This window comes from Lycium ferocissimum, chromosome 8 (genome assembly GCF_029784015.1).
Source record: "Lycium ferocissimum isolate CSIRO_LF1 chromosome 8, AGI_CSIRO_Lferr_CH_V1, whole genome shotgun sequence".
Classification (NCBI taxonomy): Eukaryota; Viridiplantae; Streptophyta; class Magnoliopsida; order Solanales; family Solanaceae; genus Lycium; species Lycium ferocissimum.
This window is the reverse complement of record NC_081349.1, coordinates 27006556-27027102: the sequence shown is the minus strand read 5'-3', so window position 1 is coordinate 27027102 and position 20547 is coordinate 27006556. Positions and strand designations below refer to the sequence as shown.

General features: G+C 32.7%; 1 protein-coding gene and 2 long non-coding RNA genes across 4 annotated transcripts in view; 2 read left to right on the top strand and 1 right to left on the bottom strand.

The window, feature by feature from the left end:
* Positions 1-20547, top strand: part of LOC132067762 (F-box/FBD/LRR-repeat protein At1g13570-like) — a 69318-nt gene that overhangs the window by 38270 nt on the left and 10501 nt on the right. The gene's annotated exons all lie outside the window — the stretch shown is intronic.
* Positions 5538-20169, bottom strand: LOC132067764 (uncharacterized). Its single transcript, XR_009417226.1, has 2 exons — positions 20033-20169; positions 5538-5662 (listed from the first exon to the last, which is right to left on the bottom strand). It is a non-coding gene; the product is annotated as an uncharacterized LOC132067764 (long non-coding RNA).
* Positions 6026-7091, top strand: LOC132067763 (uncharacterized). Its single transcript, XR_009417225.1, has 2 exons — positions 6026-6217; positions 6346-7091. It is a non-coding gene; the product is annotated as an uncharacterized LOC132067763 (long non-coding RNA).

Here is a 20547-nt window from a genome sequence, read left to right as displayed (position 1 = left end):
CTCTTGAATCATGTAAAAGAAACAGAAGAAGAAATTCTAGTAGTTAAAAACTAAATCAAACACACAATATTGCTGTTTAGATGTCTCTCTTCTTGCTTTTTTACTTTGGTTCCATGCACTGCTTCTAATTTTATCTACTAACTCTAGGTACTAATTAATGGTTGATACTTAGACACATAAAATCTCGCATCCACTTAATTATATTTTTAATTTTTTTTAGAGTAAATTTGTCTTAATCCCCTTAACCTTTTATGATTGGGAGTGAACGATTAACTCCTTAAATTTTTTTTATCTATTTGTACACTATAATTTTCTAGTAAAAAGATGTAAATTAAAATCGCTTGAACAAGGGCGGCTCTGCCACGACTAAAAATATAAATCCAGACATGATCACCTTTGTTTGTCTTCGTTCAGAGCTAACTGTTTTGTATTATCTTATGAAACTAATGAAAATTTCTTTACTTTATTAAATATTTAAGCAAAAAATAAAATAAAATAGAAATATCTTTTCTCTTGTATAAAATTTTTACAGCTCACTGAAAAATGTTGCTTAAGATGGGTTATCATTCAGATTCGGTGGAGGAGGTATTGTCTCCCAATCATCAAAGGTTAAGAGAATTAAGTGAAATTTACTCAATTTTTACATGCACATATGACATTACGGAATTGTTTGGACACATAACTATTTTTCTAAAACATTATCTGATTATGTTTTAGAATGATTTTTTTTTTTTTGTTAGTTTTTATCCAACTTTTTTCAAGTGAAAGACATGTTAAAACACAAGCTCAACTTTCAAATACCATTTTTTCAGCTTCAACTTCAAAAACTTTTTTTCCAAGTTTCAATCAAAGATGTGTCCAAACGCCTACTAAAATAGATTCTATAAAGGCGTAACTGTAGCTTTACCAAACTAAAAAGCAGGCAATTGCAATTTATTAATTTTTTCCGGAAAAGGTTCATATTTGCCCCTGTGCTCAGAAAAATGTTATATTTGCCCTTCGTTATACTTTTTTGATATATTTGCCCTTCTCGTTCAACTTTAGGGCCATATTTACCCCTGCACCGTTAGTTCCCTTGTCCCCACCTTTATTATCCTACGTGGTGCCTACGTGGCTATTTATTTCTCACAAATACAATTCGGTCAAATCAAACCCCACCCATCCATATTAAAACCAACCCATCCAACAAAACCGACCCAACACAAATACATGAATTTGTGGTGGGTTTTGCACACCAACTTCACCTTCAACCCCACAGTCCCGCTACTAGTTCCAGTAATACTAAGGTTACGAATTAGGGAGTTAAAACATTTTGGCGAGTGCGCAAGCTTGTGACAAAAAATGGAGGTCTAGCCATTCAAATCTGCTATTGTTTAATAAAACTCCGCTAAAAGACATGAATTTACATCAAATGCCTCTGTATATGCACATTTAAGAATATACAAAGAGCAATATGATATATAAATGCAAAAAAGAACTTCAAATCAGCAAATTCTTCAATAAAATTCAATTCTTTATAGTACAAACAGCAATATGATAGATAGTAGTCCAATTCTTTATCTTTAGTATCTACTTTGATTTGTAGTTTTTGTTTTGGTAAGTCTAAAAAATTTCATGATAAAAATAACTTCGACTTTTGAGTCATTCGTTTAGCCTTATTTCCCGAGGGTTATCAAGAAGCATTGAAAAATGTTTGTGTTCATCACAAAGTCCCTTATGCGACAACTCTAAATATTGGTCAAAAGGCATAAGAAATACCTACATCAAGAAGTCTTTCACTCTGGTGGTGATTGGGAACTTTATTCCCAGGGGCATGGTGGGTTCCCGAGAACTCATTAGCTTTTGCTGCGGCCATGTATTTATATTGAGAATCCATTAAATATATAATAAATTTCTAGTTGGGAACCCAATAAAAAAGTGGGTTATTGGTTCAGCAACAAATGTGGAACCATGTTAAGCTTTGATGTGCCCTCCTTGACAAGGGTTTGCATTCTCTGGGCGTGATAATTAACCTGTTTTTTTTATTATTATCATTTTCATTAACAAAAAATCATGAAAGTCTTTATTTTGTCTCTCTTTTTCTTTTTAATTTGAGATCATTAAAATTTGGAACCATAAACTTCAAATCCTGGATGCGTCTCTGCTTAATTCCTAAGGGTGATCGAGAAGCCTTTCTTACATGTCTCCACATTCGTGAGCCTACAAGTTCATTCCACCAATTCAAGATCAAGCTCTTAACTCCTTTGAATTAAATCAAGATCAAGTTTAAAAATATTTAAATAATATTTTGAATAGAAAAATCAAAAGAGACCCTTTTTAGATTTGAGATATTATAGAAATTACCAACAAGGATTGTGGCGGAGCGATAAGTACTCCTTCATCAGGTTTCGAATTCGAGTCGCCTTGGGTAGAAGTGGTCTTCGTTAGAGAGTGCTTTTCCCCCTAATTTGCGACTTCTTGGTTTTAGTCAGGCCCCATTCAGGTACCGAACACCGCGATGGAAACTAAAAAAAGGCATAATACATAAATAGGTCCTCAAACTTGGCCTCAGTTGGCAACTATGCCCTCCAACTTTGGGTCTGCACAAATAGCCACCTCAATTTGTTTCCACTTTGTCAGTTGAACACTCCAACTTACAAAATGATCATCTAGATACCTTCAAAATATATGTGTCACGTCAGCATTTGTGTTTACGTGTTCAACTTTATACAAGTTGAGGTGTCTACTTGTGCACATTCAAAGTTGGAAGACATATTTTCCCGCTGATGGCAAATTTGAAGGCCTATTTATATACCAAAAAAAAAAAACTAGAGATTGTAACTCCCATCAATTTTGAAATCAAATATAACAATTTATTGCTATTTTTCTTAACCCGTTTGGCCATGAAATTTTTTCATTTTTTTTCCGAAAAATGTTTTTACTTTATTTGAAAATCAATGTTTGATCATAAAAATTCCAAATACAACTTCAATTTGTATTTGAAATTTGAAAAACTGCCAAACCTTGTTTTCACTTTTGGTACATTCAAACAATCAAATATTATTTGCAAAAACGCAACTCCAACTTCAACTTCTAAATTTCAAATAAAGTAAAAAGTATTTGGTTTTCATGGACAAACGCTACTTATTTTAATGTCTGGCACGAAACTTTGTTATTACAACCTTAAACCTGGCAATTCTAATTGTAATTCCCATCAATTGGGCTTTTGCTTGTGTTTGGGCTGTTGCGTAAACTTTCGTTGGGCAATTACCCCCCCTAAACTTGAAAATATGATAAATTTTGTCCCTCGGATTTGCGGTCTTTAAATTTTGCCATATTTTGGTCTTTAAGTTTTGCCACATGGATTTTTTTTCCATGTGGTTTTTTTAAAGGATAAAATATATATATTTTTTACTTTTAAGTTCAACAATTATTTGAATCATCTTTTTCGGGCCAAACTGTCCTTAAAAAAAACTTGAAAATATTTTGACTATAATTTTTTTCATTTGCCTAAAGATAATGATATTCTAATCAAGTTATTTTTATATAAATATTTTGACTATAATTTTTTTATTTTCCTAAAGATAATGATATTCTAATCAAGTTATTTTTATATATTTGGCCAGGAAAAGAAGAAATACACAGTAAGAACAAACAATCATTAATGCCGGAAAAGATATATATATAATAAAATATTAACCAAATATTTTATGAATTTGACTAAGCGCAAAAAATAATGCCTTAACTAAATAGTACTTGCAAAAGAAAAAACAAAATTTTCGTAAAAAAAATGTCTAAACTTCATTACTTTTGCTAAACCTTATTTTTATTTGAATAAAATAAATAGAATTTCAAGTTGAAACTTTCAACTAAGTTATTTAGATTTGGATCGAAAAAGAAAAAAATACATAGCTAAAATAAATAATCATCCTTTAAAAAGAAAAAAACACAATTTGGATAAAATATGCAATGTATATTAAGAAAAACCAATAAGAAATACAATTGGATCAAATAAAATCATTATATTGATTATGTGGCAAAATTAATAGTTGAAAAATACCCTTTGGGCTGATTTTTTGATTTTTAACCAAAACGCGCCTAAAAGAGAGTGTATCCACGCTTGAAAAGTTAAAAAAAAAAAAATGTCTCAAGGCAAAGTCTAGGGGGTCCAGGCTATCATTTTTCAAGTTGAGGGGGTAATTCCCCGCCTGTCTTGCGAAATTATTTTTTTATATACTGCACCGAATAAAAATCGAAAGTTCGGGGGTTCGAGCCCTAACCTCACCTTATTACAACGTTAAACCTGGCAATTCTAATTGTAATTCCCATCAATTGGGCTTTTGCTTGTGTCTGGGCTGTTGCATTCCTGTTGTTTTCCAAATAGAAGAAACACATGGGCTCTGTGTCTGAGGCCCAAAAACATTACTATTATACAGCTTGGAGTGTGTAGCACCTCATTTCCATTGTCTAGTGTTGAAGCTGTATTTTTGGCAACAAATACGTTTCATATTCCTCTCTCTCTTTTTTCATTTTTAGCACCACTCATGTGTTTTTATGCTTCTGTTGAATCTGGAAATCAAGATTCTATTTTTATCTTCTTGGTATTATTAAATCTGATGAAACTGAACTGGATTTTTGCTTAAAACTTGATGGGGTTGTTGGTAGGAGTATTATATATGTATATATAGTAGGTGTTTGGCCATAGATTCCAAGTACTTTTCACTTTATTGGGAATTTATGGAGTTGGAGTTGAAGATGGATTTGTGTTTGATTTTAATTTTTGCAAAGAATATTTAGGATAATATATATGCTTGAATGTAGTTAAATGCTACTTCAAGTTGGATTTGGAATTTTCATGGCCAAACACTGATTTTCAAATCAAGCGAATAATTTCTATGGCCAAACGGGTCCTTAGTGATTTTTTTTAGATGAAGTGGTGTCATATGATTCTGTTTTGCTGAAAGAAATAGTTACATATATAATATCTTGTCAAAAAATTATGTCTGTACATATAATAAGTTGACACCGGTTAAAAAAATACTGCAAACTAATCATCAATGTGGAATTAGGACCCACAGCCCCTGAACAAAATCGTATAAATATGAGTCGAATTGTGACAATAGCTTGGCACCGCTTACACAAATCTAGTGTATGCCACTTTTTGGTAACCGTTTTAAAGTTAAAATAACTAAAACAACATTTTAGTAAGTAAAGCGATAAGTACAAAAAAACCAAAGATAAAACAGAAAGGTAATAAAGCTACTAGTAGTTTGATCCATTTCAAACAGCTAGTATAGCTTGATGTCAAATCTAGCCAAGTTGGACAACTTCTTTCTCCTTGTCTTGTAGCTCTATTTCAATTGATAAGCAATGCGACCTTGTTTATGTTTGTTTGGTTTTCCCTTTTGAATAATAGATCTTAATAATATTCTGGATGCATAAGGTATTGATGGGATTCTTGCCGTAAATAATGCAAAGTCATATTTTATTCAAAAATAAATAAAAATAATGCAAAGTCATATAAGAGAGATTGATGAGTGATTTTAATATAACGCACCTTTGCGAATTGTTGTTGCTAGTCATTTAGTATTATGCCTCCAAATGGAAAAAAGCAACTGTTGCCTTTTGATGTGGTGTGTGAACCTTCCCGATAGTGTAATAGATGAGATTCTAATGAGGTTGCCTTTACGAGATGCTGTGAGGACAAGTATCTTATCAAAGAAATGGAGATGTAATTGGTGCTGGAACAACACAAACAAGATGATGTTTCAGGCCACATTGAAATTAGTGCTCCCAAGCTGAGGTCATTTTTCTTCATAGGCGGTATAAATTTTTTACATCTTAAAAATGTCCCTCTTCTTTCCAAAGTTTCATATAAGCCTTTAAAATTTTTTAAACATAAGGCAGAATGTGATCTTGCCAAGATTTTTGGTCTATTCCTGCTCTCGAGAATCTCTGCTGGAATCAGGACCATGTCAAGGTAATGTTGCTTCATGACTTAATTGTTATGCATTTTGATAGATGTACCATCTTTTGGGAGTCATCCTGATTTTGGACATTTTCTTCCTAAAACGATTATGTTGGACAAGCTGAAGTTATACCAACAAGGCTTCCCTCTGCTCTTAACTGTCTTAAACGTCTTTGCCTATCTTGGTTTATTCTGGAAGAAGTCTCTGTGCTTTCATTTGCTCTTTGCTTGATAAGAAGCTCCCCAAATTTAGAAGAAATAGAAATTGAGGTAGTTAATGATGTATTTTTCTCTCTTTTATACGTGTTTTTTGGATGTAATGACTTTCTTGTTTTGCAATGCTCATAAGATCTTCAATTTCAACTTCAGACTGATGGGTTTTTCTTGATCTTTCTTAGGTGTGTGTTCTTAAAGATGAGATCTATTATGAAGCTGTGCCGCCGGGATGCTGTTGATGAGATTCCTGCAAGCTTCTCAAATATGACATTTAATCACCTCAGGACAGTTAAGATTTACAATGTAGCTGGAACCAAGGCTGAAATGCAGCTTATCAAGGTTTTATTGGCTAAGTCCCCGGCACTGGTCAGAATGTTAATCAAGCCCTGTAGAATGGAAGATAGAAAATCTCTCAAAGTAGTCGCGGAGATAACAAATTTTCCTCGGGCATCATCTAATGCCCAAGTTGTTTATAATGTAGATTAGTATCCATATCATAATCCTGCTCGACCTTCACAAGTCTTCAATCAGACCATGAATTTTGGCTAAAATGTTTTGGAAGTTGAAAGTGTGAATAGAAATGAATGTTGATGCAGTGCTAAGGCTGTGTTTTGCCTTTCCCATAAAATACAATCTGGTCAAACGTTTTGACTAATCTGTTTCATAATGCTAAGTTTGAAATGGTTTTTAAATTACATGCCTGTTATTGATATATGAAATGAAACATGACATGAATTGTCACTGGTTTGTTTTAAAGGATGTTGTGGGTTAATTCTCTACTTGATGAGATTACTGTAGCAATCGTGAAGCATTTTCTCAAATCTTGAAAAAATTGCCAGGAGGTTTTGTAGTAGCATGAATTTATTTACTTCAATAGGTAGCACTGCTATGTAACTCTTATCGATTAAATTCAACATTGTTGTTCACAGCATATTATGTAGTAATCTCATGTTTCTTATGGATTTATTCTGTTTTTTGATGGTACACACCAGTTGATGCGTTCAGTCAGGGGCGGAGCTACATTGTTAAAGGGGGTTCGGGGAACCCGTGGGACTTGTTCTTCTTGACTTATATTTTTACTATAGAAAAAACAGTAAAGGTAGATATTATTACTTGCGAATCCACATACACAAATAAGCAGACGATTCAGTGGTAATGCAGAAACTAGAGAAGCTCTCTCTTTCCAGAGATGTGGGCTCAAAACTCCACCAGTGCCTATGTTTTTTTGTTATAATAAGCAAGATTCTCTTTTAAATCACTTTTTAAAATTAGAAGAACGTATAAATTGAACTCGTGCAATTCTTTTCCTTTGGGGGTAACTTTTTCCCTTTTTGCTATCATACATAATATTATACAAAATTTCTTTTACCACTTTATATTTTAAAAACAAAATATAAAATTGACAAATCAATAAGCAAAAAGCAAATGATCATTCTCCCGATACTTCTTGTTTTCATTCTTTTTTCATCGTTTTCTTTCTTTCATTAGCCAAACCCAAAATTAGATTTTCAAAATATATTAAATACTGATACTTGTTCGTTAGTTTGATGGTTGTTATCAGGGGTAGCTCAAGGGTGAAGCTAGTAAAACCTTTGCTTTAGTCTCCCAAACTTTTGAGGACCCAAATTTTTTACGGATAAATTTGATGATTTTATTTTTTCTTAGATAATATTGAAGATTGTAAAAAGAAGTACAAAATTTATATAATAAAAGAAGGGAAAAAACTATGTACTTTTTAAGAGAAATATTTTAGAACTTTGAACTAAATTACTCAAAATCTTCATATTATTAAATAAAAATTTTACAACAACATCTAAGGTAATGTATTTAAAACACATGAATAACATCTTATTAACTTTAATAATCCTCACTATTATAAATATTAATAATAATGTTACTATGTCACGTAAATGATATTATAAAAAAACAAAAATGCAAGTCACTATTTTTTTTAAAGTATGTGTATATACTAGATAATGGCGAAATCAAGCATTTTCTCAAATCTTGAAATAAATTTTAGTATTTCATGTGAGGTTTTTACTTGAATTTATTTTTTAGTTACAATAAAAACTATCATCTTTAATTTTATTTAAATTCAACATTGTTGTTCAAATATTATGTAAATATTTAAGACTTTTTTGGACTTTACATTTCAAAATTTTTGATAGTACAACCAGTTGATGTCATATAAATTGAGATGGAGTGAGTAATGAAAACAATTATAATTCAAATAGCATTCTTATAGTCCTAAATTCCAAGTACAACCCTCTCATATATAGTTGAAATGAAAAAATTATGAACTTACTATCATAAATTAATGTCTGAAACTATCTGTAATTGTCTCTTGTCTTTTATATGGTTAAGGAATTTGTCTATCACAAATTAAGTTATAATAAGCAAGTTCTCTATAAATTATTATGGTTAAAAATTAGAAGTTTTTTTTTTTTTATTAATTTGCAATTTTTTGCAAAAAATAGTCAATAATTTAAATATGTTGGTGATTTACTACTCTCTCTCTTTCTCTCTATCTTGTATATGTTTCAAACAAAATCTCGAAGATCGACAAATCAATAATTAAAGTTTAGATCTTTGAAAACTATAAGAAAGGTATTATAAGTTGCAATTTTTCATATCACTTTTAAATATTTTAAATTGTCCATTATATGATTTATAATATTTTTTATTTAATTTTTAAATATGTAAACTTAATTCAAAAAAAAACGTAAAGATTTTTATATCCAAATTTATGAGGACTAAATTTTTACTAAAAATTTGATTCAATTTCTAAATAATTTATTTAAAAATAGAACAATTATTTGTTCATTGTAAAAAGAAAATACAAAATTTTTTTAATTAAAGTAACAATCCATGTTTGAATTAATTATGTATTTTTTAAGAAAATATTTTGAGATACTTTGCCTACATCAAAAGAATTCAAAATCTTCATATTATTAACCTAAAATGTTAAGAAGGGGACATAGGGCTAAATGGATGTATTGAGAGTCAAAATAAGAGTTGAAGAATGATTAACTTTAATAATCCTCACTATTATTTTATATTAATAATAATGTTACTATGATGGACGACGATCCTTATAAAACCCTGATGCTTTATATATAGTTATATTTAAGGTCTTGAACTAAAATTTAGATTTAGCCCATTAATTTTATTGAGACGCCCTTAGTTGTTATACATTAGCTTGAGGTCGGTGTCCTGTCTTAAAATTCCGAACCCCCAGACCTCAAATCTTGGCTCCGCCTCTGCCTTCAGTTTGATCTAATTTTTTGAAATGACTACTGTAAATCAGTCATTTTAGAGAACTATCCATTTATTACAGTGTGATTAGATAATTGAAGAGTAACAACAGTTAGTAGTAAAGAGTATTTGGCATACATTAATTTATATACTCTTGAATCATGTGGGGAAAAAGAAAAAGAAGAGAAGAAATTTTAGTAGTTAAAAACTAAATCAAACGTACAATATTTGCAGTTCAGATGTCTCTGTTCTCGCTCTTCACTTTTGGTTCCATGCACTGCTAATTTTATCTACTAACTCTAGCTATTGATTGATTATAATATTGAATTTTTTTAGAGTAAATTTGTCTTAACCCCCTTAACCTTTTATGGTCGGGAGTGAACGATTACATCCTTAAAAAGTTGTCCAGCAAAATGGTGTAAATTAACATCCGTTGGTTGAACAAAGGTGGTTCCGCCACTGCTAAAAATATAGATACAGACATGGCCACCTTTGTTTGTCTTCGATCAGAGCTAACTGCTTTTTAATATCTTATGAAACTAATGAAAATTTCTTTGTTTATTGAATATTAAGCAAAAACAAAAACAAAAAAAGCATTATCTTTTTTCTTGTATAAAAATTTTAATGCTCACAAAAAATGCTGCTCAAAGGGGTTACCATTCCTATTTAATAAATGGAGGAGGTATTGTCTCCCATTTATTAAAGGTTAACGGAATTAAGTGAAATTTACTCAATTTTTTACATGGATATATAACATTAAGGAGTCGTTTGGCAATATAATTTTTTTCTTCTAAAACATTACTTTGGTTATATAGTAGAATGATTCTTTTGTTAGTTTTTATCTAACTTTTTTTAGGTGAAAGACATGTTCAAACACAAGCTCAACTTTCAAATACCATTTTTCAGCTTCAACTTCAAAAACTTGTTTTCCAAAGTTTCAATCAAATTTGTGTCCAAACGCCTACTAAAATAAATTCTCTAAGGGCCTAACTGTAGTTTTACCAACTAAAAATAGGAGGAAATTGCAATTTATTCAATCTTTTTTACAATATGCTGTTGCCTTATGGATTTCACCAATTTAAGCGTCAACTAAGACAACTTAATTAGCCATCCATCAAAGAACTTTATAGGAGTACTTTACATTAATCCTCAGGTGAATCGTCTTCTATATTTCTCTTTTTTTTCTTTTACTTTTACTTGCTATTTTCTTCATTGTTAACACAACTAGTGTGCTTTTATGGTTTTGGGATTCTATAGAATCTTGAAATCAAGATTGCATTTTTATTTTCTTGGTATAACTAAATCACATGAAATTGAATTGGGGTTTGCTTAAAATTGGATGGGATAAAACGTTGTCATGCATGCCTTTTTAACAGTGGCGGAGCCAATATTTTTGCTAGGATTCAAACATAAAGGAGTAAATTCACAAAGAAGCAAAGTGAATTTGTCACAATAGTATATATACATCGTGCCCATTATTTGACCTATTTCTATAATTGAATGTAATTTTTTTCAAAAAAAAATATTCTTTTTGTCTTTATCAAATAACTAAGATCCGTGATACGAAAGGTAATTGATAATCCAGACGGGTCAATGCTAATGATGCATTAAAGTCTCTACAAAATGTTATACAATTGACAAAAAGAAATGGAAAAAAAAATCTGCTATATCCTCTCACTCATCCGTATACTCAGCAGAAAACTAGATTGTTTTCAATGTAAGAGAATTCTCATAATATGTTAGGAAAAAGTAACAATGAGTAAGAGAGATAACAGAACATCCGGATGCCTCATAAGGGGATGTCATATAGTAAATTAAAAACATTTCTTCACCTTACAGTTGTTCTGGGGTTGTGAAAGTAACATGCCCGGCTTGAATCTATAATAGTATATGCCCAAGGAATCATAAAGTTAGCCCGGTATGATCACATGACACGATGTATTCACGTTTTGCCCGTGTTTGAGAAAATACATACACATATATAAAGACATGCATAAGATCATGTACACTGGAGTGAGACAAACCTCCGATTATATTAATCAATTATCGCGCTTGTTCTAAGGAAAATTATTATAAGGTGAGACAACAAAATTTAAAGTTAATGAAAAGTCAGAAAGATAGTGAATATTCTATAGTTTGAAATCATAAGTTTGGAACCTTTGAACATAAAATTTTCTCATGATAGCATAATTATATAGCTCAGGTTCATGATAAAAATTATCTCATAACAACATTAAATTAGCAGCTTGAATAAATAAATCCCTCAATCATCATCATGGTTATCATATTGACATTATTCAATTCTACTATCATAGAATTTAAAATATGAATCTCTAACATTCTTGGATGCATGAGAGTTTTCATGGAATTCAAATAGTTTGGTAAGAAAAGAATCATGCCTTTGGGAGCTCAATAACATCATAGATCGCGAGATTCGTGATTTATATATTTGAAACAATGATATTATGGTACGAATTTTAGAGTTGTGGCATGTCAATTAGAAAGAAGGGGACTAGCCTTAACATACCCGGCAGGGGGCGGACCCACATGGTCTCAAAATTCATATGAACCCACTTGTCAAAAAATTATTGTATATATATGTATATTTATTCAATTTTTGAAACAATAGACGTTTATATTTATTTTTTGATTCCACTTTAAACAAGTGCGATGGTTAGCCCAAAAGTGGGTTCAAAAGTTTTACGAGTGGTCGAGTTCAAAACTCATCTACAACAAATGAGTGATCTTTTTTTTCCTTTTAGTCATTTAAAATTAAAATTTCACCACACAAGTAGTATTATAAGTATAACCTGTGAGCAGCATTGTCCCTTACTCCCTTTTTCAAATTTTTTCAATTTCTAATATTATAGAACTTAAAATAACAAAAGGACCCAAATCCCAATCTAAAAAAGTATTGAAAAGTGAAATCCCCAATCCCAAACCCTCGTCGTCTCTCTCAAGTCTCAGAAACTTTCATCATCAAGTTCATTTTTTCATCAACACAACACCAAACATCGATCAAGTATCGCTACAATTTGTCTTTTTTACTCCGTACTTTCAAATAAATAAAATTATTGTGCCTGTTTTTTATTTTTTCACTTGAGAAAAACCCTACCACTTAAAATTGAAGAAAATTTCAATTGATTTTGGGAATTTGGATGCTGAATATAAGCATGTAATGGAAGGAATAGGTTGAAAACAAAGTTTTCATAATAAAATAGTTCACAAGCATGATGCCATTTTTTGCTACTTACACTAAAACTCTATAATAGAATAGAAGAGTTAATGATAATGAACCTTTTTCCTATGTCTTTGCTTTTCCTTGATTCTCGTTATATTGAACCCGCTTGGTGAAAATCAAAAACCAAAGATACTTTCGATTTCCAACTTATTTCTTGCCTTGCAACTCGCTTAAGAATTCTTCGTAGCCTCGTAATCTACATATAGAACCATTCATAATATCGTTAGGATCATCGTCATACGCTCGTTTTAAACACTTAATTAAAGTCCTTTTAGATTCTCGCCGAGTTTGATTTCCCCCGTTTATATGCCTAGCCCGAGATTCCAATTCAACAACCAACAACATCAACAACAAAACCAATAGCAATAACATCATTTCCAACATCAACATATGCCATAAAACAGCCCACAAAAAAATTTCCCAAAACCAACTTGGGGTAAAATTAATAACTTTATTTCCGTAAGAAGTCGAAATTAATACTAACAACATCAATAACAACATCCCCAACATCCTACAAGATAATTATATGTATTTTCATCCAAATTTCTCTTCAACCCTCAATCCATAAATCAACAACATCAACACAACACACCATAACCACTATTCTTGAAATTATTCCTTAATTCATATTGATAGAGAAAGAGATTTAACAATTCATACCTTATTTTTATGAAGGTAGCAAAATCTTCATCATTTTCTTGTCCCCAAGATAACTCCAACACCAAACGAAATTATAATCGACGTTAATTTCCCGTACCATCGATTGATATTCCGTAGCTTGAAATTTCACTCAAAATCCTCAATTTTTGTGATGAATAAGAGCCCTTTTGTTGCTGAATTTTCTGGAATTTTTTTGGGATGAAAAAGTGAGATTTTAACCTTTATACAGTTCTTTTACAAGCTAATCACTGTAGCTACAATACTGTAGCAGTATGATATTTGTTTCTCGTTCATCACTCTTTGTAACGTCTATAATTCTCTACTCCGATGTCCTATCAACGAGCGGTTTGTTTCATTACAAACTAGACTTGCCGAACTTCATTCTAGGCTTTTGAAACACCTTAAAACTCCAAATATACTAGGAGATATGCACCTCCAAAGTTGACTAAAAATCCGCCTCTTTCTCAAATTTTCGTCGAACTTATTTCTCTTCAATTTATTCGAGCTCGAAATATTCCGAAACTCTCCATACATGGTATTTATCAATTATTATACTAATAATGGCCATGTTTTCGGGTTCCAAAATACTCTTTTCCCGATTACGACTTACGAGATCGTAATTCACCCTTTTTCTTCGTTGTTACGTACTTTCCATGGCTTGTGCCTTTCAAAACATTTCTCACACTCCATTACTACGGTGAGGTACATGTCATACTCATGCTCTGAAAATGCGGGGTATAACAGAATTTAACAAATAGTATATATACATAAAAGAAGTTTTTTGACCTATCTATACAATGTAATTTTTTTCGGCAAAGGGTGTCAATTAACTCTCCTTAGACAAGGGTAGCTCCGGCCTACGTGCCAGACGGGTCAATGCTAACTGAACATTAGGGATACAAAATGTTACAATTGGAAAAAAAAAATCTGTATAGGAAAGACTCTTTTGTCAGCAGAAAACTATATTTACAATTAGAGTTCTGCCGTTTGTTAGGGTGATCAATTAATCAAATCAAGCTGGTGGGTTGGGGATCATAGTAGTAGATTACCTCTTCACCTTAAGTTGTTCTGGGGTTGATGTTTGTGCAGCTATAGAATCTATAATTATGGTGTAAGGAACTCTATAAAGCTAGGTATGACACTATGACACGATTATTCAGGTTTTGTAGTGTTTAGAGTCTTTACAAGTAACAAGACACCTCAAAGATTATGTACACTGCTGAGATAAAGCTATTAAGATTAATCAAGTAGGCGCAAATTCTAATAGTAAAACTATTACCACAAAATTTAAAACATGAAACAGAAAGTTAGTGAAGCTACTATAGCTTGATGTCAAATCTTGCCGAATTGGACAACTTTTTTCTTCTTGTAGCTATTGATTTCAGCTGATAATCTTATTACTTATTAGCAGCAAAAGATAACGTGATCCTTGTTTTTGTTCATTTAGTTTTCCCTTCTGAATAATAGATCTTTTTAATATTTTGGATGCATGAAGTATTGATGGGATTCTTGCTGTAAATTATGTCAGTCGTGGATATTAATAGGAGATTGATGAGTGATTTATATATAATGCCCCTTTTCTTTTATTCTTAGAGTTGTGGCATGTCAATTCAACAAAGTGAAAAGTAGTTGTGTGCTGTCCGAGTAGTGTGAACTCTGACCGGACAGTTTGGAAATTCCTAACTTATTGTTTATTTTCTGCAGATTTTTGTTGGCAATCATTTAATATGGTGCCTCCTAATGAGAAAAAACAACATTTACCTTCACCCCATGTACTGAGCAACCTTCATGAGAGCTATGTTACTCGGACTCTTTAATGGACACGGGTGCGTGTCGGATCCTCCAAAAGTAGTACATTTTTGAAGGATTCGACACGGGTGCGGCATCATTTTTGGAGAGTCCGAGCAACATAGCATGAGAGTGTAATTGATGAAATTTTGATGAGGTTGCCTTTACGAGATGCTGTGAGGACAAGCCTCTTATCGAAGAAATGGAGATATAACTGGTGCAGACTTTCACAACAGAAACTTGATCAAACACTTTAGGAAAACAACAGAGGACTTAATATGCCCTACAATTGGATTTACTAACATTGTTTATCCCCTGTTGGCCCTTCATATAGGACAAATTACTAAATTTACCCTCGACATTCCTGATCTGAAAACATGTCCTAGTATTGACAACTTGATTCATTTCCTCACAAGGAATGGCATTTAACATTTGCTCTTAAACCTCCATTCGATAACCGATTAAAACTGCCTTCTTCATTTTCACAAGTTGGCGCTTGAGGCATTTGCCTCTCCAAAGATGTCTAATACGTCATCCACCGGTCTTTAAGGGATTTGATGGTATATTAACCTAGAACTAAGTGGTGTCACGAGTTCTACTGAATTTCTTGGAAGTTTGATCTCCCATGCCCCCGTTGCTTGAATATTTGGTGCTAGAACACTCAAATAATTCAAATACCACTGAAATTAGTGCTCCCAATGACCTCAGGTCAATCCTTTCATCACCAAAATCTCAAGCAATGGGCAATTGATTAAACAAATTTAGAAGAAATTGTGAATATACATTATACATCTAGACACAGATGCCTCAATTGCGAACGTGCGAAAAGTGAAGAAGGCAATTTGTATCGGTTACCCCGGTATGGAAGTTCAATAATGAATGTCATTCCTAGAGAGGAAATAAAACAAGTTGTCAATATTAGGACAATCCTTCAAATAAGTATGGAGAGGGTAAACTTTGTAATTGATTCTGCATGAAGGGTCAAAATGTGGTACATATTCTCTGTAAACTTACTTGTAAGGTATGTTAGACCCCTTTTAGTTTTCCAAAGTGTTTCATCAAGCCTCAGTTGTGGAAGTCTGCACCATTTGTATCTCCATTTCTTTGATAAGATGCTTGTCCTCACAAAAGATCTTGTAAAGGCAACCTCATTAGAATGTCATCAATTACACTCTCGGGAATGTTGCTAAGTATATCGGGAGGAGATAATTGTTGCCTTTTGCCATTTGAAGGCATATTATTAAATGATAGCCAACAATAAGCTGCAAAACTAAACAAGAATACAATAAAATCTCCAAACTGTCCGGTTAGAGTACACACTATGCAGACATCAAAAAACTGCTTTTCACATAGCCCCCAAAATCACCACTCCCACACCCCAACTCACCCCCATCCCCCATATCGTTTACCTAGATTATATACAACTGTTTTTGGGACAATATTTCTACTTACTTACCAAACACAAGAAATAAGTAAGAAAACCACATATTTTCTAGGAAAACATTTTTGGTGGAAACATTTTCCTTCTATCAAACACACCCTAGATGTTGTTTTAGTTACTTCAGTACTAGATCGGACATAAGAGACAAGAAAAAAGAAGAAACTCACCTTTTCTTCGTCGATCAGCGATGGTGAAGAGGGGAGCTAGGCCTCGGAGTGTTCCAGAAAGGGAAAGCGCAAATGAGATGACTCAGCTCAATCGTCATCTTTACGCTTTATTTTTTGCTTTATTTTCAGACTATTTTGTCTTTATTTTTTAACCTTCCATTTTTTTATTAACTAATAAAATGGCCATGATGGCTAAATTTAATGTTTTTGTTAAAATAATATTGTGTTAGTTATCACAACTTAAAAATTGTTACCAAACAATGGAGCATTCTGGATTAATTTGAGTAAGAGGTGCGATTCCCTCTCTCTAAAATAAAATGGGATCGGGTTGTAAGATTTTATGTGGAGGGGAAAGGGGTACGGTTTATGGGTTTAGAGAATTGGGTTAGGGAGCCTATGTGGCTCCTACGTGGATCCGACATGGCTACTTTTTAAGTTTTGTGGCACCTAGTTAGACTTCCATCCATATTAAGGGCAATTTTAACAAGTATGTTAACGGGAGGGGAAAATTTGATTCCCAACTCTACCTGAGTGCAATTTTAATCTATAAACCATACTTGGAGGGTAAATTTGACCCTTTTTCCTATAATAATCTGATAATGTGTTTATATAAGAGCTAGAGAGGGAATAGATCTGCAATTAATGTAATAGAGCTAGAGAGGTAATACAACTGCAATTAATGTAAATCTAAAGGGTCCTTCTATTATGGTCTCATCTGGTTGAGCCTACACTCGACGTTGCACTAAACACGACTGAATTGAGATTTTAAAACTTGGTGGGTTAACGTTGTCATGAATGTGGTGATAAAAAATAATGCAAACTAAACATCAATTTGGAAGGAAAATGTTTCCACCTAGTATATATAAGCCAGATTATGACAACAGGTTAACACCTCTTACTCAAATTAATCCAGAATGCTTCATTGTTTGGTAACAGTTTTTAAGTTGTGATAACTAAAACAACATTTATTTATTTTTAATTAAATTTAGCCATCATGGCCGTTTTATTAATTAACCAAAAATGGAAGGTTAATAAATAAAGACAAAATAGTTTGAAAATGAAGCAAAAAAATATATATAAAGCGTAAAGATAACGATTGAGCTGAGTCATCTCATTTGCCCTTTCCCTTTCTCGAACACTTCGAAGCCTAGCTCTCCTCTTAACCATCGCCGATTGACGAAGAAAAGGTTAGTTTCTTCTTCTTTCTTGTCTCTTATGTCCGATGTGGTACTGAAGTAACTAAAACAACATTTAGGGTGTGTTTGATAGAAAGAAAATGTTTCCACCAAAAATGTTTGATATGGAATGAGGAAACCAAACAGAAGTATCCTTCATGCTCTCTGAGGTTGAGCTGTTGCAACTAGATTCTGAGAATTATCAGAAGAACAGGATCTGCAGCACCCATGATCAAATCTGAACCTGTATATAACCAGTGATTCCCTACCAAATTTACCTAGTTATGTATAATGTTACAGTAGAAAGTTATTTTTCTGTGTAGGAGAATAATTTAATCTGTAAGAAACTAGATTTACAACTAGAGTTCTGCCATTTGTTATTTTTCTGTATAGGAAAGGACTCTTTTGCCAGCAAAAAGACTAGATTTACGAGTGGAGTTCTTCCATTTGTAGGGTGATTAGTAAATCAAATCAAGTTGGTGAGTGGGTGATCATAGAAGTCGATCACCTCTTAAACTTAAGTCGTTATGTGGTTGATGTTTGCCCGGCTAGTACGACACTATGACATGATTATTCAACTTCTTGTTGTGTTTAGAGTCTTTCAATAGGATACCCAGTGTAATCTCACAAGTGGAGACGTGTTAAGAGTTTTTACGCGTACCAAAACACCTCAAGATTTTGTACATTGCTGAGTAAAACTACTAGGAATTCTAATTGTAAAGCTGTTAGTACAAAAATTAAAAAATTAAAGCAGCAAGTTAGTAAAGCTACTATAGTTTGATGTCAAATCTTTTTGGCGGAATAGTCTGGTAGGCCTGTCCATTTTTTTTTGCTGACTCAGATGTAGGGCGTGGTGCCACTCTTGAATGCAATAAATTTGATTAAAAAAAATACTTAATTCAGACGAAACAAATTAAATAACAATTAAAAAAAAAAAAGTTGAAATATATTCCCAAGCCTCCCTCTTCTTCCACCGTACGTATCTCCGCCCTCCCACCAAAAAACAGCACCTACATAAGAGGCCGTTTTCAGGTCTTCCAAATCCGAGCTCCTCCAATAGAACCACTGTCTTCTCCCCCATGTGGTTCTCTCATTTTTTTATCGTCCACTCCTTACCCCTTTCCTCCAATGAGAACAAAGTCCAATCCTTTCCAGCCATTTTTGGTACAAGATTTTCCTATCTCCTTGGCGCATCTCAACGTCTCTTTCAATTTATGCCCAATGATATTGGTTAATGTAAAGGGTGATAGTGGAGGTATTGAAAAGGGTATTGGAAGATTCAAAAACTCCATTGAAGAACAATAAATGGGTCTTGTAGATTTGTGAAATTAATCCAAAATTATTGTGGCTTGTGTTTGTGAACTTGTAGTTGAAATTTCAAGTCAAAAGGGGAAGGATTCAAGCTATTTGGGATGATCTTGGTGCTCAATTTGTGAGCAGAACATGCTCCTCAAATTTTTCCGGAATTTGCATATTTGATTTAATTTAATTTTTAACATTTTATTTCCTATGTGTCATTAAAAACTGACGTGGAATTCGACATGTACTCGGGTGTATTACACTCGCCGAGATTGGACGAGGAAAGAGTTTAAAATGCCTAGTTTTAGTAAGTTTAAGGGTTGGCAAACTCGTAAGTACAAACACCGGCATGACAAAAATGGATAGGCCTACCAGACTATTCCGCCAATCTTTTTTGATAAACCTTTTTCTCCTTGTACCTATTGATTTCAGTTGATAATCTTATTACCTTTTCGAACAGTGATAATCTTGTTACTTATGAGCAGTAAAAGATGAAGTGATCCTTTTTTATGTTCATTCATATTTCCCTGTTGAATAATAGTTCTTAATAATATTTTGGATGCATGACATATTAATTGGATTCTTACTGTAAATTATGCAAGTCATGGAAATTAAGAGGCTATTGGTGAGTGATTTAAATATAACACACCTTTTCTGTTATTCTTAGAGTTGTGAAAAGCAGTTGTGTGTTGTCCATGTAGTGTTTACTCTAATCGGACAGTTGGGAGATTCCTTACCTATTGTTTTCTTGTTTATATTTTGCAGATTCTTGTTGGCAATCATTTAATACGATGCCTTCTAATGGCAAAAACAATGTTTACCTCCCCTTATGAACTTAGCAACCTTCCTGAGATGTTGTGAGGACAAGTATCTTATCAAAGAAATGGAGATGTATATGGTGCAGACTTCCACAACTGAAACTTGATCAAACACTTTGGAAAACACCAAAGGACTTAATATCCCCTACAATTGGATTTACTAACATTGTCTATCACCTCTTGACCCTCCATATGGGACAAATTACCAAGTTTATCCTCAACATTCCTTATCTGAGAATCTGTCCTAATATCGACAACTTGATACATTTCCGCGCAAGGAGTGGCATTCAACATGTTGTTCTTATACCTCCGTTAGGTAACCAATACAAACTGCCTTCTCCAATTTTCACAAGTTTGCATTTGAGGCATTTGACTCTCCAAAGAAGTGTAATACGTCCTCCACCATTCTTTAAGGGATTTGATGGGGTAATTAACCTAGAACTAAGTGATGTCACAATTTCTTCTGAATATCTTGGAAGTTTAATCTCCCATGCCCCGTTGCTTGAACATTTGGTGCTAGAATACTCACATTATTCAAAC